We start from the raw sequence: 24215 nt of genomic DNA on the forward strand, positions 1-24215 counted from the left end.
AAGGCATACACAGTATACACCCCAAGAGGGTCCCATATCTCCCATTGCAGCAGCCTCCAATTCAAAACAGGCAGCCCACATTGTGTTCTGCCCACTCCCACTCCCCAGGCTTGCTGTGTGTAACAGACAGACACCTGTTGACCACATCACAGCCAAATGAAATCCTAAATTTTCCTCCTAATACAATTGTTTTCTAACTAATGCACTCAAAGCTTGGGGGGGGGGGAGAGCTGCTGCCTTCCCATTTGCTGGCTGGCACAGAGCCTTTGTTAATGGCCCAAATTTCAGGTGATCTTTTGAACACAGGGAGCTGAGAGTCTGATTTCCAGTTTAATTCTCCAAGCATTGATTAAATTCTGACTAGATCCAAGAATCATCAGTGTCTTGCACCCACAAACCCTGGCATAAGTGCCAACTCCCTGGGACCTCGGGTGCCCGAGCACCCACAACATTCCCCATGAAGGGGCCAGGCACCCACAAATTTCAGTGCCAGGGCCATGCAACCTAACCCAAAACAGAATAAAGGTAAAGGGACCCCTGACCATTAGGTCCAGACACGGACAACTCTGGGGTTGCAGCGCTCATCTCGCTTTATTGGCCGAGGGAGCCGGCGTACAGCTTCCAGGTCATGTGGCCAGCATGACTAAGCCACTTCTGGCAAACCAGAGCAGTGCACGGAAATGCCCTTTACCTTCCCGCCTGAGCGGTACCTATTTATTTACTTGCACTTTGACGTGCTTTCGATCTGCTAGGTTGGCAGGAGCAGGGACCGAGCAACGGGAGCTCATCCCGTCATGGGGATTCGAACTGCCGACCTTCTGATCAGCAAGTCCTAGGCTCTGTGGTTTAACCCACAGCGCCACCCGCGTCCCAAAGCAGAATACCCACCCCTACATACAAATGTACCTGCACACACAGAGAGATGGAGGGAGTGGGAGAAGGGAAAAACTGATTGAGATATTGGTGAACAGTAGTATTGGGGAGGGGAAAGTGATCAAGGCTCTCTGCTGATTGATTATTCTCACTCATCAAGATTTCTCTTTCTTCTTATATGGCTCTGTTTTGCATATGAATCTTGAGGGATGCCAAACATTTGTTTACAAGGGAACCGGATTATGCCTTTAGAGCTGATGGTGGGGGAGGGGGGCTATATATCCTGCTACACAAAGAGGCTTGGAATTGCCAAGATGAAGTCCTATCGTACCCTTCCACTGGCATAAGGCTATCAATGGCTACTACCCATGATGGCTGGTCTCTGCCACTAGGTCAGCAATGCTGGAAGCCTAAGGAGGGGAGAGTGCTTTTGTGCTCAGCTCCTGCTTGCAGGTTTCCTCTTGGCATCTGGTTGGCCACTGTGAGAACAAGAGGCTGGACTAGATGTGCCTGATCCAGCACTAATAAAGCTAAAGATTGTTTTGACTTAGAGGACCAACACAGATGTTTGAATAACCACACCATTTTCTCACACTGGATTAAAGGAATTGGGGTAGGTTTATACAATGGATTTGGTAGGAACCTCCGGGTGCCATCCAGATGTGTTGCCATAGAAACATCTAGCTAGTGATGCATCTAGAAGGAGAGGAGTGACACCCCCCTCACCTGGCTGGGCCATACATCATCCTAGCTGGAGAAGTACAATAGTCAAGTCGCTAGTCTGGGCTTGTGGCATCTGGAGCTGGGAAGACACAAGTTTCACTTGCTCTCCGTGTTGCAACTAAAGCTATGGCTTTGGAGAGGGCCTCCCTGGAAACCTAATGGAGGAAAAGAAGGAGATCAATCTGTAACTAACTGTGAACAATCAATTGAAATTGAAGTAACCCACTATCTTAGGACCACAGTTTCCAGTGATCTTCAGTCCAAAGAAACCTAAACCAAGGTTGGCTCTGGCATGAGGTCTCTGTGACAGTATAACCATGATAAACCCAGGTTTGTTTCCTGGTAATCTGTGAAATGGCATTTAGAAACCTTAATTTATCCATGACTTACCAAAAGCCTACCAGCCATGAGCAGATGGAATTGGCTTCCCTTGATGATACCTCGGAAACTTGAACCAAACTATAAAGCAAGCATTTCTCCCCTCCTGCCTGGTTTCTTGAAGTAAAGAAACACTGCAATGCAGGCTGCGGGGGATCAATGGCCCATAAAAATGGATCCTAAATAATAATGATAATGTGGATAGCTTTAGAAAAACGTATCACATTGATTCCAACACACACTTATTTAAGTTATTTTTACCCAACCTTTTTCTCTCAAAAATGAAAAGGCTGTTGATCAGCAATAATCTCTGCCTTAAACCCTTGAAAGTTGCTGTCAGTGTCAGCAATACAGAGCTGGTCTGATTAGGTAGCTTCCTATGTTCCCCAAGAGGCTTAAGAATATAAGGACAAAATAGAAGCTCTGCTGGAACAGACCAAAGGTTCATCTACTCCAGTATCCTGTTCTCACAGTGACAAACCAGATGACTATTGGAAGCCGGCAAGCAAGATATGAGCAGAACTGTTGGTGTTCTCTAGCAATTGGGTTTTAGAGGCATACGACCTCCAGTTGTGGAAGTAGTTTGCACATCAATCATGACTAATAGCCATTGATAGTCTTATCTTCCATTAATGTGTCTAATCCTCATTTAAAGCTGTCCATGTTGGTGGCAATCACTATACCTTGTTGTAGGAAGTTCCAGAGTTTAACTGTTTGATGTGTGAGCAAGTATTTCCTCTTGTCTCTCTTGAATCTTGCAACATTCAGCCTCCCTAGATAACCATGGGTTTTTGTATTCTACAAGTGAGAGAAAAGCTTTCTTTAGACACTTTCTTCACAACACAACACTTATATTACGTTCTCCCTTATAAACTACACTTCTACATGTCTAACTTACAAACCTCTGGTTCATAAACTTATAAGCTAAGAAGACAGACATGTAGCATTCTTATTTAGGGTGTGTGTTCCATCCCATTGATCATTTTCTGAAACTTTTCTAGATCTACACTGCCCTTTTTTGAGGTGTGGTGACCAGATCTATACACAGTATTCAATGTGCAGTCACACCATAGAGCTGCGTGATGGTATTGTGACATTGACAGTTTTATACCCAGCCCTTTCCCAGAGTTCCATTGCATGGAATTAACCTTTTTTGTAGCTACTGCACATATTCTTTGAGCTGTCCACTATGATCTCAATATTTCTTTCCCATTCAGTAACCCTCAGTGCAGACCCCAATAGTGTATGTGTGCAATTAGTTAAATAATAATAATAATAATAATAATAATAATAATATGCCCACTGGTGGAGGAAGAGGGGGGCAGGAGGAGCGCACCACCCCCGGCAGCGCGATCCCTTTAGGGTTCCATTGCGGCTGTCCCCCCACGCACGCTGGGGGCGCACCACACCCCCAGAATGTGCACCATGCCCCTGCGGGTGGCACGCCACGCCCCCAGGATGCATGCCACACCCCTTTGGGCAGCGCCCCCCCAAGACGTGCACTCCACCCCTTTGGGCGGCACACCCCGCCCCTGGGATGCATGCCAGCCCCTCCCCCGCCTGCTCTCCACCCCCAGTGCCGGAGCATGAAGCCCCACCACTGAATATGCCTCAAGGTGCAGTGTTTCATATGCTTACATTGAATCACTTTTGCACTTTGGGATAGATCCTTTTGGATCTCCTTATAATCCATTGTTTTTAATACTCTATATCACTTTGTCAAACTTTGTCATCGGCAAACTTGGCCACCTTACTATGCATCCCTTACTCCAGATCATTCATGACACAGCTTAAAAAGCATTAGTCCCAGTACAGAGCCTTGGTAGACTCCACTTGTTACATCCCGCCCCCCATTGCATCAATTTATTCCTACTCTCTCCCTTTTCATTGACCAGCTATTGCTCCAGAAGAGGACTTGACCTCTTTTCAGATGACTGCTGAACTTGCTCAGGAATTTTGGGTGAGGGATTTTTCAACAGCTTTTTGAAAGTCCGAGCACAGAATGTCACTTGGATCAACTCTGTCCAGACACTGTTTAAAGAAAACCCATCCAAGCAATTGAAACGTAATAATAATAGCATTTCACAGCAGCAGTTGGAAAGAACACAAAACAATTTAAAAGAGTTGTTTCAAAAGCATCCAAAGCTATCAAAAGTCCAGAAAAATGATACATTTTAACCAAGTACCTAAAAGTAAAAATAGGTACAGTGGTACTTCTAGTTGCGGACTTAATCCGTTTCGGGGTGCCGTTCGCACCCCAAAAAGTCTGCAACTAGAGCGCCTCTTCCACGGTGCAAACGAGCACTTCTGTGCATGCACGAAGCATGCAGATTGCTTTTGCTCATGCGTGAGTTGTGAACCCGGAAGTAAACACCTCTGGGTTTGCATGTTTGTAAGCTGAAAGTCCGGAACAAGAGCGGAACACAACTAGAGGTACCACTGTAGTAGCCATCCATTTCATTTCAGAAGGTGGAGAAAACATGAACCAGAGATGTTTGATGATGAGCTTGCTCCTGAGAAGGCTCATTTGGGACTGGACCATTCTTCAAAATTCCAGTCCTAGGCCATTTGAGCCACTCACATAGCCATACACTCACAAAATGTAGCAAGCCATAATATTTCTCTCCAAGCAAATGCCATCTTTCTTGTTGGGAAGACAGCATTGCTATCAACACTCAAGGAAGGATGAACAAGGAGATCTCAGAACAGCTAAAGAAACTGAGATACTCCAACAGTTGCTTGGACAATTTAATTTGCTGCAAATGTCACTCACCTTGACAAATGTGTAGATAACATGTGCCAAAGCCTTTGCTATTGCACTGTGCACTGACAGCACAATTTGCTGCTGATGTCCAGAGACTCTGCGATTCTGCTTTATGATTTCTGCTTTCAACATGCTAAAAGATATAGAGCGGAGTTGATCTGCATGGACTTGAAGAAGATGCCTAATCATTGGTTGACAATCAACTTCATTTATTGAAGAAGTGCTCAGAACAACCAATCGATGGCAGTGTTGATGTAAGGAACTGTCGAGACTACTGTAAAATAAAGCTACAAGCATTTATGTACATCACATTCATTTAAGCATCTTTTTCTGCATCTCTTAGAGCATGGACAAATAATGATTCTTCCTTTTTTGTTCCTCTGCAATATGGGGGTGGGGAATGGGACCAGGCCAGCAGGCCAGATCCTTGTCTACCCACTTCCCCCATGTACCAAGTCAGAAAGGTGGGTGGAGCTGCCCATCTGTCAATCACCCAACAGCACAATAACATCAAAAAAAAAATTGCACAGCACTCTGATAATCAGAAGCCATGATAATCAGCTGGTTTCTGTCACTTGCATAGCACTGTGCAGAGGCATAGTGCCTACAAACCCCATTCTGGTCCAGTCACAGCTGTACCTGCTCCACACCTGATACCATGAATGACATCAGGTATAGGGCAGGTGTGCATGGTTTGGCCATAATCCCCCCCTTCCCGTAAGACAGCTGACAGCTGCGATTAGAGGCTTCCCACAGTTCTAATGCATAGGTATTTACATCAGTTCTTCCAGAATGAATGATATTGCAGTGTATGAATAATCAAGAGTGAAAATGAATGCAGCACCATCTACCTAGAAAAGTCAACCACTGAACTTCCCCACCGCATCTCCTTTCAAGTGTAATGAGTGCAACTGGCACTTTAATGAAGGTAATCAACAGTGTAAACCACATCCCTTTCCCTCTCTTGGCAGGCACTCTTTCAAAAGAATGGGAGAGATGCAGACAGACAGTGCTTTCCTATGGTAGCTGTGGTGCTCGTCATAAGACAGTGTCCTGCTTTTTCTACTCCCTCATCATTTCAAGAGTATGGACACACACAAAGAGAGACTATGCATTCTAGAGCATTTGAAGAAATGGAGGTCTCTGTGTGTTGTCCAACTCTTTGCCCTGTCCTCACTTTTGCTGAAGCCAAGTTACAGGGAACCAGGCAGTGGGCCTTCTCGGTAGTGGTACCCGCCCTGTGGAATGCCCACCCACCAGATGTCAAAGAGAATAACAACTACCAAACTTTTAGAAGACATTTGAAGGCAGCCGTGTTTAAGGAAGTTTTTAATGTTTGGTGGACTACTGTATTTTAATATTTTGTTGGAAGCCGCCCAGAGTGGCTGAGGAAACCCGGCCAGATGGGCGGGGTATAAATAATAAATTATTACTGTTATTGTTATTTTTATTACTACTACTAACCATTTTACAATGGAGCGCAAGAGGTGTGTGGGGGGGTGTTGAATTGTGGTGTTGCACAGGGCGCCACTGTGTTTTGAGACCCCAGGGTCTGCCACTGGGCTTGTGTGGGATTCCCCCCCCCCGAAGTATAGCTCTATTACTATTGCTTTCACTTCCTACAAGCCTATGCAACAGGCATAAAAGGACCCATTTAGCAGCCATTTGCACTGCTTGCAAAGCTATTAACAGCTTATTAAAATGACAGTCTTTCAACAGTCTATAGAATCTTAAATAGAAAGGCTACTGGAAATGATACCACAAGCACTTCAATGGCTTCATTCAAAGTGCAGCAAGAATTAATTAAATCACTAACAAACGGTTACAATGTTTCACCACTTTGTTAGGAAACACCCCAGTGAAAAGGAACATAAAAAAAATGGGTCCTGAAGGGTTGCATTAGGAAACTCCTACAGCTGGCCAGCATGATTTGTGACCTATCAAGGTGTGGCAGCACAGATCACCCAAGGTGATAATATTGATTACCTAAGGAGTTCAACCTTTGCACATTTTCATGGCTACCTATTGGGAAGTTGTTTCGAGAAGTTGATTGGAAATGTCTTCATTAGAGCTCGTGTTTCCAACAAGAACACTGTTTTCAACTTGGCTCACTTGGCTTTTAAGTCCAAGGATGACTGTTGGTATTCTGTAACCAAAGACTGCCTTCACTTTCTCCGCTAACATCAGGGATCCTTCATCTTTGCTGGCAGCGTCCAGCTCCTCCCATTCCACCCATCCTTCTGTTTCTAGCTGTATTACGCCGAATGGCTCTCACAATTTGTGAAGCAGCTGTTCAGAGCCACAGCACTTAAGCCCTGAATGCCAGTCGAGAGAAAACCTTTCATCCTCCCCTGTTTTAATAACAAGTGCCCTTATCACATAGCCAATGCTGTTCCAGAATAATGGGGTCCAGCTTTCAATATCTCAGTATTGGAGCACCCTATGCAAAGACCCTGGAAATTCTTTAAAAAAAGAAGAAGCTGTTTTTGGTGTCAGCACCTTGGGTTAATTATCTGCTTCCTTTCCGTCCCCTTGTCCTCCTTTAGAAAGCTTATTGAGAAGAGGTTGGAGGTTCTGCTGACACATTCTGCTGGCTTCCACCCTTAATCTCTCGCACAAGTGCTGACAATACGAGGAAGATCACTCTGCTCCCCAGAGCACAGGGCTGAAGAAGGCTGATTGCCTCGCCTGTATTTTCTTTATAAAACTTTAAATATTCATAGCACTGTCAAATTAAATGAGATTCTTACACTGTCATTCTATTGCAGCTCATTGAGTCTTCTTTTCCACAGGTACCTGTCCTGCTGCTCTGTGGAATGTCTCTGGGTATTTCACGTTTATCTAACATTACTCCTTGCCAGCTCATTTATCAAGCAAACCAAGAAGTAATAAAAGATAGAAAAGGCTGTTGTTTCTTTGCAGATTGTCCATGGGATTGTCCACAAGTGTGCAGAGCAGGGGAATGTAGAAAGGTAAAGACTAGAAGCCCCTCCAGCCATCCTTTCTTCTTGTGCTTTCATGATTATTTGTTCTCCTGATGGCATAATGGTGGTTATACACAGTCCCGCTTTCAATACTGTTGGCACCAGGGCCGGATTTAGGTTTGATGAGGCCCTAAGCATATAAAGGGGCCCTTTATATGTCCAGCTGTCCTTTGTCAACAACAAATTGTCACTGTTTTTTGTGCTGAATATATGCTATATGGTAATTTATGGACCTAATAGGTATCTAAAGCCATTTGCACATAACAAAATATGTATTTTATGAAAATAATTGTTGAACAGAAATACAATTAAGAAGAAGTATATTAATAGTGAAATACAATTAAGAAGAAGTATATTTTGGGGAGGGCCCCACTTGGGGCCCTAAGCTATAGCCTGTTTAGCTTATACGTAAATCTGGCACTTGTTGGCACCTGCAAATGTTTTGGGTGGGTAGCTTAGTCGGTAGAGCATGAAACATCTCAGGGTGAAAGATTCCTGCATTGCAGGGGGTTGGATTAGATGACCCCCAGAACCCAACTCTAAATTTCTATGACTCTATGGACATACTACTTCATTTCCAGCTGGTCATGTCCTGTAGCTTCCTGCTGAAACCCTGTGATTTTTCATACTAAAAATGTTCTGGGCTTGTTATCTTGTCCCACTGTTGTTGCTCTACAGTGCAAGAAGACCCCTCCAGATGACAATAATGGTATAACGTTAGGGTCAGCAGCACAAAACAATTAATAAAGTGGAATGGTGTGTGTATGTTCCAGTATAAATTCACCACTAATGTACCACCTTCTAAACCACCACTTCAAGGCAATTTGTGTTGGGAAACACCGAGGCTGGTGCCTCTCCCCCAATGCAGCGCCGCCCGGGATGATTTATCACTCCTGTGTCCAGTTGCGCTGATGTGACCCATATCCAAGGACATGAGCACACAACGCTAGCAGAGTCCAAACAGAAGCTGAGCCTTGAGGTGTGACATCTAAGCCTAAATTTATTATGTACAAAATCAAACGTAACAGAACAAAGGGACGCGGGTGGCGCTGTGGGTTAAACCACAGAGCCTAGGACTTGCCGATCAGAAGGTTGGCAGTTCGAATCCCCACGATGGGGTGAGCTCCCGTTGCTCAGTCCCTGCTCCTGCCAACCTAGCAGTTTGAAGGCACGTCAAAGTGCAAGTAGATAAATAGGTACCGCTCCGGCGGGAAGGAAAACGGCGTTTCTGTGCGCTGCTCTGGTTCGCCAGAAGCGGCTTAGTCATGCTGGCCACATGACGCGGAAGCTGTACGCTGGCTCCCTGGCCAATAAAGTGAGATGAGCGCCGCAACCCCAGAGTCAGTCACGACTGGACCTAATGGTCAGTGGTCCCTTTAGCTTTACCTTTTTACAAAATCAAACGTAACAGAACAAAGAAAACATGGCTCTTCTCTCTCTTTCTTCCTCGGAGAGAAGGGAAAACCGAAAGCAATACAGAACGGAACAGTGTATCTGAACTTCCATTCCCATGACATCCAACACTGTGGAATGTAAACACAGACAACTGACAACCACAATCACACATCTGCAGCACGGGGGAATGAAATTCCCAACAATTTGCACAATTTGCACATAAGATAATTAAAAACAGTTAAAAGCACAAAATCAACAAATGCATCTAAAACTACACTAAAGCCCTAAAAAGTGGACACTCATGGTGAAGACATTTATCAAGCCCATTGGAACAAAAATGTCTTAAACTGTTTCCAGAAAGTGCAGATAGGGAGCACCTGCCATATCATGACACAGATGCTATTCCACAGAACAGGAACAGCCACAGTTCTGCGGAAGGGGCTTCTGAGATCTTTTCAACTTGCTGGAGAAACTTTCCCACAGACAGCTGTGATCTAGTGGGTGCATAAGGAATATGGCAGTCTCTCAAGCAACTTGGTCCTGAATTGTATAGCAGCTTATATGTTATGAACTTGTTCCAATTGCAGACTGGAAGCCAGTGCAAATCCCACAAACAAGGTGTGATATGCTCGTGTTAGTTGTCTGCAGTCATCCAACCATTAAATTACATTGCATCAATGAAATATTGCAGAATACACTTGAAAAACAAAAACAAAAACAAATAATCACCTAACAGGGTGGATCCAATACTACCAACTAAATTTAGTGTTTAAAACAGATAACTAGAAAGGTTTTTGCAAGGGAAGTCTCAATATTGGAAAGAGAATTAATACAAAATAAGATAAAAGTAATTTCTAGGATGTATGGAACCTTACTAGAATGGGAGGTGAAAGACGAACAAGTAAAGGAAGTGATGGTGAAATGGACAATAGATCTAGGTAAACCTATTCAATTAGCAGCATGGGGGAAATTGTGAAAAGAGAATTGGAGATTCACGGCATGTGAGGCGATAAAAGAAAATTATTTAAAGATGTTCTACAGATAGTATATGACACCTTACAAACTATCTAAAATGTATAGAACAAAATCGAAAATGTGTTGGAGGTGCAAACAAGGGGAGGACACACTGCTGCATGTGTGGTGGACTTGTGATAAAATTAGGAGTTTTTGGGATATGGTTTATGAAGAGCTGAAGAAAATATTCAAACGAACCTTTTTTAAAAACAGAAGCCTTTCTATTGGGAATATTAGAGTCAGATATCGCAAGGGAAAATAAGAGAATATTTCTTTATGCGACAGCTGCAGCAAGAATTCTAATTGCCAAAAATTGGAAAAATGAGACAATCCCAACAACGAAAAAGAGTGGCAAGATAAGTTATTTGAGTATTTAGAACTGGCTAAATTGACAGATGCAATTAGAGATCAATCCAAACAAAAATTTCAAAAAGAATGGGGAAAATATAGTGAGTATCTGAAAAAGCAGTGCCCTAAAATTAATACCTGGACTTGTCTTGACTAATTTCCACAAAACAAATTAAGGTGTAAGAGTGTAACATAAAGAGAAAAATAGAGAATAGGAATTGAGAAAGAAACAGTTGATTACAACCGGACCCACACTGAGGATGAAGGAAGTCAAATAGAAATGAATAAGAACTGAATTAGGAATGTATCTGTAACATCTGCTTTGCATTTGTAGTTGTACTAACAAATCTTTTTGTTAGTTTGTTTTGTGAGTGTTCTCTCTGTTGGTGTCGGTATAATAAATCAATAAAATAAAACAAAAACAAAAAACAAAACAAAACAAAAACAAAACACCAGTCTGGAGGGGACCCTAGTCAATAATCATAAGCAGCTAATTATTATAAGACTAATTAAACCAAGTTGTTTTTTCTTTTGATATAAAGGGCCAGTCTAGAATGACATTGTATATAGTTGTATGTATTTTTTTTCCCTTTTCTTTTTTAAGAACCAAAAGTAGCTGGGGAGATTGTGAGTAAATAAGGCAGATGGAAGAGAAAGGGACTGCTTTAATCCATTTGACTTTATTTATTAAAAAATGTATACCCTGTTTTTTAAAGAACTTCCTCCACATAGCAGCTTATCATCTCCAATCAAAATGAACTCCACCTGACAATAAAATATTAAAAGACAAAGCACAGTAGAACAAAAGAATAATTCAGTAAAGCCCAGAAATATAATATATAACCCTATTAAAATATAACAACATAAAAAGTCTCCTGCTGGATCAGGCCAGTAGTCCATTTGGTCCAGCATCCTGTAGGCAGGCAGGACCTGGATGCAATCTCAAACTGGGATAGCTAAGTAGGTAGAGCCTGAGACTCTTAATCTCAGAGTTGTGGGTTCAAGCCCCATGTTGGGCAAAATATTCCTGCATTTCATGTTCTTGGTCCAGATGGCCCCATGCTCCTTTCCAACTCTACAGTTCTATGATTCTATGACTTGATGCAACAGTGCTCACCCCAATTACAGTTCCCAGCAAATGGTATTCAGAGGCATCCTGCCTCCCACACTTAGGGGTATAACATACCGTTCGTGGCTGGTAGCCATGGATAGCCACTGACTGAAAACCAAGAAGCATTACAAGCTGCAGCAAGAAAGATTAATTCGGGAAGGTTTGAGAGAAAAGAATTTTTAAAACGAATGTCAAACACTTAGCAATATTGGGCCTTCAAAGGGAAGAGGATTCTGGAGAATTAGTGCCACAACACAAGAAGCTAAAATGCTTGAGTCACAGCATACTTAACCACAAGGACCTGAGACATTATAAACAGATCTTCATCCACAGGGCAGGGTTTCCAGGGAGGGATGTAGGGGGGAAGTAGTGTCTTGGATATTTTGTCATTCAAAATGGCCTGACTTTTTGTCTCTCCTTCAAGAGTAGAAGGCAGCTGAGTGGGGTCAAAGTGAGGAAGGACCATGGTTCCTTGGTACAGCGTCTCGTCTGCTTTCCTGGTTCAGTCTCCAGCATCTTCATTAAGCTTGAAACCCTGGACACCCAATGTCAGTCAGTGGAGGACATTGCTGAGCTAAATGGACCACTGGTCTGACTCTGTAAAAGGCAGTTTCTATGTTCCTATGAGAGGGAAAATGCCTGAATGGCACACTAAGGTAGCCAGGTGAAAAAGAGGACAGGCTCAGGATAAAGGTAAAGGTAAAGGGATCCCTGACCATTAGGTCCAGTTGTGGCCGACTCTGGGGTTGCAGAGCTCATCTCGCTTTATTGGCCGAGGGAGCCGGCATACAGCTTCCGGGTCATGTGGCCAGCATGACTAAGCCGCTTCTGGCAAACCAAAGCAGCACACAGAAACACCGTTTACCTTCCCGCCGGAGTGGTACCTATTTATCTACTTGCACTTTGACGTGCTTTCAATCTGCTAGGTTGGCAGGAGAAGGGACCGAGCAACAGGAGCTCACCCCGTCATGGGGATTCGAACCACCGACCTTCTGATCGGCAAGTCCTAGGTTCTGTGGTTTAATCCATAGCGCCACCCGCGTCCCTCAGGATAGACTCTACCATTAGGCAGAGTGAGGCAGCTGCCAAAGGCACAGATGCTAGTAAGTGAGGAGTGTCCAGAAGTGTGTAAGACAAACCTGTGTGTGCACCACTTGGTGTGCCCTATGTCCCCTAAACTAGGCTGCTGCCATCGGATACAGCGGAGGATGTTGCTCCATCTACGGTGTTGAGGTTAGATTCAGCTCCCAACTGGGTCAGCTCCTCTGTGTGGAAAGCAGGGTGTGATGTCTTATCCTTTGCCTCAGGTGGCAAAATGTCTTAGGACAGCAAGGATGAAGGCATCTGTCATGAAAGCTATATCTCTTGAAATTCCCTCTTCTACACATCCATTTATCCTACAGGACTCCCATGGGCATGTCTACATTGAGAGGAATTCCATGTGAGCTCAAGGAGCAACAAAGTGCTCCAGTTTCAGAGCTAATTTCAGCAGAAGTCAGGAGGACTGGAATGCAGGGCAGAAAAAGCCCTCAGAACAATATTCAGTTCAGGAGACATAGAAAACTATGAATTTTATCATCTCTGGTAGGAAATGATGCTTCGGAGCACTGTTCAAGGAGCAATGCTCCAAATCATTTTCATCCCTACCCAAATCACAGTTTGGTTTCTACGTTTTCTTAATTTTCTTAGCAGGCCGCTTTTCAGAGTAACTGCAGTACACAACAGATTAGAAAACGATAGACTGAAAGCAACACTTTTTTCTTCTTCTTCCCATATTCATATTTCCTCCCATCTGGGGTAATCCAAGCTTATGTATACTGAATGAATTAGTTATGATGTGGAAGCCTTGGGGAAAGAGCTGGTATTTGTTGCTTACAACAAACATTTAATGAAAGTACAAGACACCTTTCTCACATTTGATGAACTGGGGAAAAATCATTAGTTGAGTGCATGAACACTAGGCAGTAGATTCAGTTTACACCTCTACTAACTGATGTATTTGGCCCCAATACATATACAAATGGAATCAAAAGAGATTCTTTAACACACACACACACACACACACACACGACTCAGCTACACAGCTGCGAATAGAACAATTTAAGTGCAATATACAACGTTACACTAGATGGTGATGGCTACAGGTAGGTAGCCGTATTGGTCTGCTGTAGTCAGAACAAAATAAAAATATTTCTTCCGATAGCACCTTAGAGACCAACTAAGTTTGTGATTGGTATTAGCTTTCGTGTGCATGCACACTTCTTCAGATACATGCAAACGAAAGCTCATACCAGTAACAAACTTAGTTGGTCTCTAAGGTGCTACTGGAAGAAATATTTTTATTTTGTTTAGATGGTGATGGTGAGCCTTATGGAAAATTCAATGTATTTTTTTTATTTAAAAAAATGCTTTAAAAAAGCATTTTGAGAACATTTTGTATGTGTGTAGATTCCACCAGAGAGAGAACACATTTGTTTTAGAGTTCTTACAGATAAGTGAAATGTCCATTATTTTCCATGGTTGGGTTTTGTGAAGGGAGAGTTTGGACATTGCAAGAACTCCTGAAGGATATCTAACTGCAAGGTTTGGGCTGCCCTATAGCACAGATGGGTTATTTTTAGGGTTCATCCACACTTCTGATTGTCCTGTACCTAGAAAGCATGGGTATGAGCGGTTTTCTGCTTCTTCTGCACTTTCTAGGCATGACATGGATCCATGTGGTTTTGCCTTTGCTCCACCGCTTTCCCCTAGGGAAACTTGAACATTAGTGCCGATTCAGAACAAACAGCAATCTGTGGAAAAACCAATTGTTCCCATTCATCACTAAGTTTTCCTAGGGGAGAGTGGTGGGGCAAACACAGGTGTGAATAAGCCCTTATCCTCACTGCAGCATTATCCCTAAACAAGGACACAATTCTTCCCCTAAAATACACTGCTTTGTATGCTCTCCAAAGCATTTCCCCTAAAATACATAGTTTTGAATGTGTGGTTTCTTGAATCAAGACTGCAGCATAAAATTTGGAGAAGTGAATTATCCAGTCAGCAGCTGTGCTCCACTCTGCTTTTTAGTTCAGAATTCACATAGTAGATTGGTTCAGTTGTGGATCAAAATGTGGGCCAAGCAATTTTTCCCTCTACTGCTTGCCTAGGCAGTAGGCCACTTCTGCCAGAACCCTTGCAGCTGTATTCTGGAGCAATTGTAACTTCCTGGTTGCCTTCAAGTGCAACACAATAAATGAAGTTTTGAAACAAGGTAGGAGCAGGACTCAATGTTTGACTGCAGTCACAGGATCCCTCACCATATACAGTGGTACCCTGGTTCTCAAACACTTTGGTTCTCAAACTCCGAAAACCCAGAGGTAAGTGTTTCGGTTTCTGAACATTTTTCAGAAGCCGAACATCCGAAGCGGCTGTCAGCTATTGTTTTTGGGGCACCTGCACCGATCAGAAGCTGTGCCTTGGTTTTTGAACATTTTGGAAGTCAATTGGACTATTTTCTGTTTTTGAGGCTTTTTCAATTAATTTGTTTTTGTGCCTGTGTGGAACCCAGTTCAGCTACTGATTGATTGCTTGTGTGATTGCAGAAATGGATAAAAGCCCCCCATCCAAACAATGATTATCATCAGTGCAGGTAAGAAGAAAAAAAATAATTTTATTTTTTATCATCTACAATACTGTCTTATTTATTTTATAGTACAGTACATTGAGTATTGCTTTTATTTTATGGATCAATGGTCTCATTAGATAGTAAAATTCATATTAAATTGCTGTTTTAGGGGTTGTTTTTAAAAGTTTGGAACGGATTAATTCGTTTTGCATTAGTTTCTATGGGAAAGTATGCCTTGGTTTTGGAACACTTTGGTTTTGGAACGGACTTCCCGAACGGATTAAGTTTGAGAACCAAGGTACCACTGTACTTGCCTTCAACATATGAAGATGGAATATATGTGTGGAGAGGTGATCTGCAGGGTAGAAGCAGAGGCAAGGATGTGCTTAATTTTCCTCCACCCACCATTTTTTATTCTGTGGTTCCTTTCCCAGTTGCTTTTCTCACTTGGAGTTGGTTGGGGGAAGGAGTCATGAGGAAGGAATAGGACTGCAGGGGAAATACGGTGAGTGGGAAAGGGTTAGGGATTCTCCCCACACCCTACAAATATCCTGTTATTCACGCTGATGGTAAAAATGGGGTTGGGGATCTTGTTTATTGCTTAACATTTAACTTCTTCTTTCAGCTTCCCTTAAAAAAACCCCAACTAAATAAATGCCGCTCTTCATAAATGACTTTACATATTCCTCCCGTGTGTTGTCTTTCCTCCTCCATTCCCTTTGTTAGTATAATTTATATACTTGGTTTACTGATGCAAGATTTACAGTTACAAGTGGAGGAGCACTATGGTTGGGTTTTATTTCCTATGTTACTGACTGATTTATGATGTGAGTTCATTCTTGTACAGCTGCAATTAAAACTCAGTAAAATATGAAGAACCAAAATATCAGTGACAAAAAAGGGAGGGGGGCATCATGGCGCCATTGAATAAAATAGGCATTCCTTCTTTCATGAATGCAAAAATCAGCATTGTATAACATTTGTACAACATCAATGTCTTTGAGCTTTCTGGATAATAAGTGTCTAATAGGGACCTTTTGCTTGAGGATTCAAGATAATGGAACAGCCTCTCAATAGAGGTTTATCTGGCCCCTTCATTGCCTGCTGTTAAATGTGTGTTGAAAACTGACTTTTTTTAACCCCCAAGCAGTCTCAGCTAGTGTCACCTGTCAAAGCCCACACTCCAGCTAGAGGCCCAGAGCCAGACTGCAAACCTTCCCCCTCCTGGCTCTGCAGTATACTTAATTTTGTTATTGCTAAGCATAACTGTTCAGAAAGGCACAATATAAATGCCAGAGTCATAAATATATATAAACCTCACCAGGACTAAACCCCTGGTGCTGCTGTGGTCAGTAACCTGTAGCTGAACCCTGTTTGATTCCCTGTAACATCAGACCAGACAGACTTCCTTCATTTCCTGATCTCCCTGCACCAAAGTGGCGTGGGGTTGCGGGAGTCGTCTCCTGCTCCTGTAAAAGAGCAGCCTGCCAGCATGTACTGCTTTGGGGATCTGCATTGTATATGCTGCTATTCCTGGATATCATGTATCCACGACACAGGTTCTTTTGAACACTGGACAACACAGTCTGATCTGACACTGATCAGACACATCCCAGACACCTCAATGCACCACAGTTCCACCATGTATATATTTTATTCATGAAATTTCAATCTTACAACAGAGATTCAGTTCAATATCAAATACAGTTTGGGAACCACTGCTCAAGCTGCAGAAGGGCTGGAATCGACTTGATGGGTGAATAATAATAATAATAATAATAATAATAATAATAATAATAATTTATTTGTACCCCGCCCATCTGGCTGGGTTTCCCCAGCCACCCTGTGAGGCTTCCACAGAGACCAAAAATACACTAAAATGTCATACATTAAAAACTTCCCTGAACAGGGCTGCCTTAAGATGTCTTCTGAATGTCAGGTAGTTGTTTATCATGTTGTATCAACACTTCTTCCACTTGGACAGACCTTTTTTTCTGCCACAACTCACTGGAACTCAGTTCAGACACCTCTCAGTTCGGCACCATTGTCATTTTAAAAGAATGAGGGAGCCGTCCTGGCACCCCTTTTTCTAGAAAAAATAGCACTGTACTTGGCCTTAGATGTTTGCACGAGTGACCTGAGTTTCTCATTTTTTGCTCTTTACATTGTGCATGCAGTTGATCATATTGGTTTCTCAGTATTACTCCCCACCCTGCAGCTGCCTGTGAATCAGCCATCCAGATGCCCATTACTGATCATTATGTCACATTCACTGTCAGTGACAGGGAGAACAGAAGTACAGCAGGACAGCATGGCAAAGAAACCGTACAGCTACTAAAAATGTAAATGCTAATGTGTTATGTTGTGGCTCTTCTTTGATTCCCCAGAGTTGACAAAGAAATGGATTGTATCTAACCTCAGTTCTACTCTCTGAGTGGACCATTGGAATTAATAGACCTCAGATGATGCTGATGATGATATCACCCTTCATCTGAAGATCACAGGGTGGTTTACATTAATTTAAAGGGGTCTACTTTGTGTGGATCTAACATTGGGTAGAACCCAAGTTATTTATGAAGATGCTAAAGTAAATGGATCCCCTCCCCCCGAATTCAACACCAGTAAACCCATTTCTTGGAGATAGAACCATAAAGCTGTCTCAGTGGAATATGAGAATATCTACCAAGAAGCTTGATGCTCATTTGGGTTCCACATTTCTTCCAGTTTCAATATTGCATATCTATGCAGACACAAGAGAGGGTTTTAAGGATTCTCATAAAACCCGTGTTTCTTGTGATCACACATGTCATATCTAAACAGACCACATTCCAGTGATAGACTTATATTGCCTATAAGAGTCACAATTAACTCCCCTCAATACTGCCTTCAATCCACAATTATATCCCTATTTAAAATCCATAGAATCATAGACTTAGAGAGTTAGAATGGACCACGAGGGTCATCTAGTCCAAACTCCTGCAATGCAGGAATCTCAACTAAAATATCGATAACAGGTGGCCATTCAAGCTCCAATGAAGAACCCATCCCCTTTCTGAGGGAGTCTGTTCTACTGTGAAACAGTTCTTACCACCAAAAAGGAGGAAACAAGCTTGCTCCATGTGGCAATCCAGATATTTGAAGAAGGCTGTCATATATCCTCTCAGTCTCCTTTTATCCAGGCTAAACATACCCAACTCCCTCAACCATTCATCATAAGGCTTAGTTTCCAGACCCTTGATAATCTTGGTCACCATCCTCTGCACACATTCCAGCTTTTCAATATCCTTCTTAAATGGTGGTGCTCAAAACTGGACACAGTATTCCAGGTGTGATCTAACCAAGGCAGAATAGAGTGGTACTAATACTTCCTCTGATCTGGACATTATACTTCTGTTGATGCAGAAAAGAATAGCATTAGCTTTTCTTTTCTTTTAACTGCTGCATCACATAGTTGACTCTTGCAGTCCTTTTCACATGTACTACGAGGAAGCCAGGTGTCTCTCCCCCGCCCCGTCTTATATTTGTGCAGCTGCCTAAGTGTAGTGCCTTACATTTGTCCCTACTGAAATTCATTCTGCTAGTTTAGGCCTAGTTGTCCAATTTGTTAAGGACATCTTGAATCCTGATTATGACTACCTACCACTCCCAGTTTAATTTCTTCTGCAAATTAGATGAGCATCCCCTCAATTCCTTCATCCAAGTTGTTTATAAAGACATTGAACAACAACAGGCCCAGGACAGAAACCTGCAGCACTCCATTTGTCACTTTTTTCCAGGTTGACAAGGAACCATTTGATGATGAAAAGGAACATATTTACATATGCATCTTTAAACATATTTTCTGTCAAATAATGCTTTCTGTATGTATTCGCTTGCAAAGCTAAGATCGTTAAATATAATTTGAGGTTTGGTATATATATATATATATATATATATATATATATATATATATATACATATACATACAGGGACTGCCAGTGCTAGTGGATATCTAAAGTCTAGCCCGTGTATTAGCCCAGGAGATCAGATCACATAAGTGCATATCAGAATTTGCAAAGATTGAATTCCTCAAGCATCCCTCTTTAAAAGGGGGCTGAGGCTGGAGAGAGCTGCCTGCATGGATCAGCTCTCTGATTATTCCACAATCCTGGCTCAGCATTCTTAATACTAACCTAAAGCTCACAGAGATTTACAAACTGACAGACCCTGGGTGAATCTCAGATTTTGCAAATGGGAATTTTTCTGCTCATTGCAATATATGTATTTCAACAACATAGTCAGTAAACATGTACACTGGTGGCCCCTTTCCCTTCCATTCAACAGGCTAGCTTTCTGCTGCTGCAGTTGTGAGAGTGTCCAGTTAACTAGGAATCAGATTTACTTCTCTCTGCACACAGAGGGTAACCTTCCTTAGGAACAGTTCATTATAAAGCTAATTCAGCCAAAGATGTAGAACCATTGCAGGGTGAGGGTGTGTGTGTGTGTGTGTGTGTGTGTGGAAACCAACTGTTTCCCAGTGTTAAAGCTACACAGAAAAGCAGCTTGTTAATTTTATTTTATTTTAATGCATTTCTAAACAGCTTTATATTTTAAAATCTGTAAGGATTATACAAAACACAACATAAAAATAATAAAAGACTCCCATAAAAACAGAGAAACAACATAAAAACCAGTAAAAGCATTAGAAAAAAAAACAGGAATTCAGTGACAACAGGGTCTAATCTTATAGGTCAGGGGAAGTCTGGGCAAAAAGATATGTATTTGCAAGTCATCTGGCAAATGATGGATGATGTTTCTGTTGGGTTTGGAACTTAACTGGTTAAGTTGTTCCCATGATGCCTCAACATTCTGACGTCAGCTTTAGAAGCTGGGAGGAGTCTGGGAGGAGTTTCGTTTACTCTGTTCCCCTCTGGTCTCTGAGGGAAGAGGTCGCATTTTAGTCATGGCTGCGGTGAGCCCAGGAGATTCCTGGGGAATGTCGGAATAAAGAACTGAAATGGACAAACCTGGTCTCTGTGTGTGTTTGTCTGAAGCTAAGTGAAGCTACGTGACAGTTTTCGCTGCTGTGTTCAACTCTGCTGAGGCGTGACTGGAGAGCTACTGGAGACGGAGCTGAGTGGCGCAGCTCGGAGGAAGCGCGCCGGGCATAAAGAGCTAATTGTGGATCGTAAATCAATTAGCGGGGGTCACGCCAAACCAATAAATCAATTCCACAGGTTATGGACCCTTAATCACCGATCGTAAAACTGTCACAGGAACGCTTTGAAGTGCCGGAATGCGTTTGAAGTTGCGGCAGGAGGTGGTGAGATCTTTGCCTGTTGCTAGGAGGCAAAGGAGTAGCTGCGGAGCTAAGAGAGCAGCTGAAAGACACAAAGTGATTTGCCTGTGCTGAGAGCTGAGTGCTGCGGAGCTGAGAGCAGCAAGAAATCGTTTCTCCACGGATGGGTGCCGGAGGAGCTTGTGATCTGTGAGTACAGCTTGGGGCCCCTTGGGAGAACGGAAGACAATGGCAGGCAGCCAGGTCTTGGAGGACATTGCGTTTGAAAAGCAGGAGACCAGAGCCCTGGAGAAAGTATTGAGAAAAGCCTAGAGATGGCTGCAGCCCCTGTTCCTGATGTTTTAGCCTCAAGGAGTGCTAGTGAGCAGATCGGGGGGGCGAAGGATTCCAAAGGCAAGTGTAAAGGCTTGTCCACTGTGCGTGCTGGAGTGGAATGTCAACAAAGCAGGTTCCCAGAAAGCCACAGTGGGAGCCAGGCCAGAGGGGGCGGAGCTGGCAAGGAGTGCTTTTCCGGAAGAAGGAGAAGGAGGCCAGCTGGGAGGAGCCCCGGGCAGTGTTTTTCCACTGGAGTTCGTCGTTGCTGCCCATGGAGAGCGGAGACAGCTGGGCAGGAAGGTCCCAAGGTCAACCAGCTGAGTTCTCATGGGAGTCAGTCTCGGAGAGGAGGCCAGCGTGGGAACGCAAGGGAAGGACGTGGTTCAGACGCTGGGGAGGGTTGTTTTCTTATCACTGCTTCTATGGCAACTGTGAAGAACAACTCCAGCCAGGACACGGTGATGCGCTGGGTTTTGGATACTACTGTCAGTCGTCACCTGATAAGCAAGCCTGCTGGCGAAATGCGGAACTGCAGGGCTGTTTCAACAGGACACAACTGTGATGTTAGCAGACGGAATGAGAAAGTCTGTTTCTGCTGTGGCTAACATGTTTTTTTCTCCTTTACAGGAGGAGCTAGAGGTCTACGTTGTGCCGGGACTGAATTGTTGTTTGTTATCTGTATCAGCTCTAATGAAGCAGGGATACAAAAATTTGCTTTGAAAATGACACCTGTTCCATTTTCAGAGGGGGGAAACAAGTGGCCAACGTGAAAAGGGGGCAGAACAATCTCTTTGTTCTGGAGTCACCTCTGGAGGGTGGTGGGAATGCTGGAAAAGCACAGGCGCAGTGTGCTAAGGTTCCCAGTCATGTGCAAAAGCTGCACAGGTGCACAAAAGGGTGCAAACTCCGGAAATGTGGGAGGTCCCTAGGGTGCAGGGCATGCAAGGGTGCACAGGTACATGGTTTTCCCGGGTTTGGGAGGGTAGCCAAAGAGCCCTTTGAGCTCTTTGAGGCAGGTGGTCCAAAGGTTCAGGAAATGATCTTCTGTGGATATGATCCTGCAACCAATGGGTGGAAGTTTGCATACCCAGAGGGTGATCAAACCAAGCTGCTGGTCAGTAAGCAGGCTGAGTTCTGTGAACAGGATGGGTGTTCAAGACTCAGGGATAGTCCTGATTTTCTCTCAGAATGTCTGTCTGATTCTGAGGAGGAAAGGGAGGCAGAGGCTGATCCCGGTGATGGGGACCAGGTCCAAGATCAGGGTTCAGAACCCGGTGATAGGGACCAGGTCCAGGATCAGGGTTCAGAGCAGGTCTGGGCATCTCCAAAGGTTGTGAAAGGAGTGTCCAGGTGTGAGGCTTCATCTCCGGTTAGCGTAATGGAGAAAGCTCACAAACAGGGTGTCAAGTCAGAGGGGGAAGAATCTGACGGAGAAGACACAACTGCTGGCCCAAATGGGTCAGTAGGGTATCAGGTCACAAGTGCGTGGAAAAGTGTCGCACAGTGTGATTCTGGGAATGTTGAAGGGGTTCAACAGGTGCCTGGGAAAGATGCCGGGAAGTGGCATAAGGCAAAAGGGAAAGGTGTTGAACTCAAAAAGGGTCTTGTCAGAATGGTTCGGCAAGAGGGGGTGTTGGGTTTGGAACTTAACTGGTTAAGTTGTTCCCATGATGCCTCAACATTCTGACGTCAGCTTTAGAAGCTGGGAGGAGTCTGGGAGGAGTTTCGTTTACTCTGTTCCCCTCTGGTCTCTGAGGGAAGAGGTCGCATTTTAGTCATGGCTGCGGTGAGCCCAGGAGATTCCTGGGGAATGTCGGAATAAAGAACTGAAATGGACAAACCTGGTCTCTGTGTGTGTTTGTCTGAAGCTAAGTGAAGCTACGTGACAGTTTTCGCTGCTGTGTTCAACTCTGCTGAGGCGTGACTGGAGAGCTACTGGAGACGGAGCTGAGTGGCGCAGCTCGGAGGAAGCGCGCCGGGCATAAAGAGCTAATTGTGGATCGTAAATCAATTAGCGGGGGTCACGCCAAACCAATAAATCAATTCCACAGTTTCATGCATCTCATTGTTTATAAACCACTCCGAAGATGTTGATCCTATGCACATCTCTCAGGGGGAAGTACATAAGCCAATTCTTCTTCAATGCCCCCCAGTCCTTCCTCTTCCCCATCTATTGGATTTCCCCCAAAGCTTGGAATCTAAGGAGTTCACTTTTTCTTATAATATGCATAGCTTTTCTTTATTCCTACATTGCAGGGGGTTGGACTAGATTACTCTTGTGGTCCTTTACAACTCTACAATTCTATGATCCTATGACTTACAGTCCAGTGCTCTCCTCCATTTCACAATGCCAGGATCAACATCACAGCATCACACCTTGCACCAGGTGCACTTCCAGAACTTCTTGAGGGCATCCTGTTTATTCTTCTGCTGTAACCTGGCTCACATTTTTCCACAGTAGATTTTAGTTTTTAAGTGAGCAGCTCTTTTGCAAGTATGTGATTCATGGAATGAACCTACATTGCACATGCCACATGCCCAATATAATCACAATGATCCATTTGGTACACCATTTTGCTAGCACTTGTTGTTCCCTAGCCTGACTTGAGGCATCTATGCTGAAACAGCAGCTGTTAACTGGAAAGGAAGGGTCGCAGAACAGCTGTATCACATTTGATGAAGGTGAGGCAAGGTAGGCTATACAGCAGAGCTTTCCAAACTGTGTGTTGTGACATGTTAGTGTGTTGGCTACAGTGTGTGGGTGAGTCACGCGAACACTCCCCGCACTCCTCCTGCAGCTGGAAAGGGGTTCGTTTAACCTCTGGTTTGCTCGTGAAACTGAATTACTGTATCACAAAATGATGCATGTCTAAAACGTGTGTCATTAACATTAAAAGTTTGGAAAGCTCAGCTATACAGGCTCACAATTGGCAAGGCAAATCACATTCTGTCAGGACCCTGGACAGCTCACTGTGGCAAGTGCTGGTTAGAATTGAACTCTCCAAAGGAAAGCTGTATAGACATAAGAGGCAGCTGCTGGATCAGGCAAATCGTTCATCTAGTCCAGCATAGAATCATAGAATTGGAAGAGACCATGAGGGTCATCTCGTCCAACCCTCTGCAATGCAGGAATCTTTTGCCCAGTGTGGGGCCCAGCACCATAGCCTAAATTTAAGAGTCTCATGCTCTACCAACTGAGTTGTTCTCACAGTGCTCAACCAGATGCCTGCAAGCAGGACCTGAGTCCAAGAGTACTCTCACCTCCTGCAGCTTCCAGCAGCTGGTATTCATAAGCCTTGTTGCCTCTGACCGTGAAAGCTGAGCACATGCATCATTGGGCAGCATGCTGAAGCCTGGCTGATCAGAAAAAAGAACAGAGTCTTATAGCACAATTTTATCCACATCTACTAAAGAAGTGAGTTCCA

Source organism: Podarcis pityusensis (genome assembly GCF_964106645.2).
Source record: "Podarcis pityusensis genome assembly, chromosome: 3".
Classification (NCBI taxonomy): Eukaryota; Metazoa; Chordata; class Lepidosauria; order Squamata; family Lacertidae; genus Podarcis; species Podarcis pityusensis.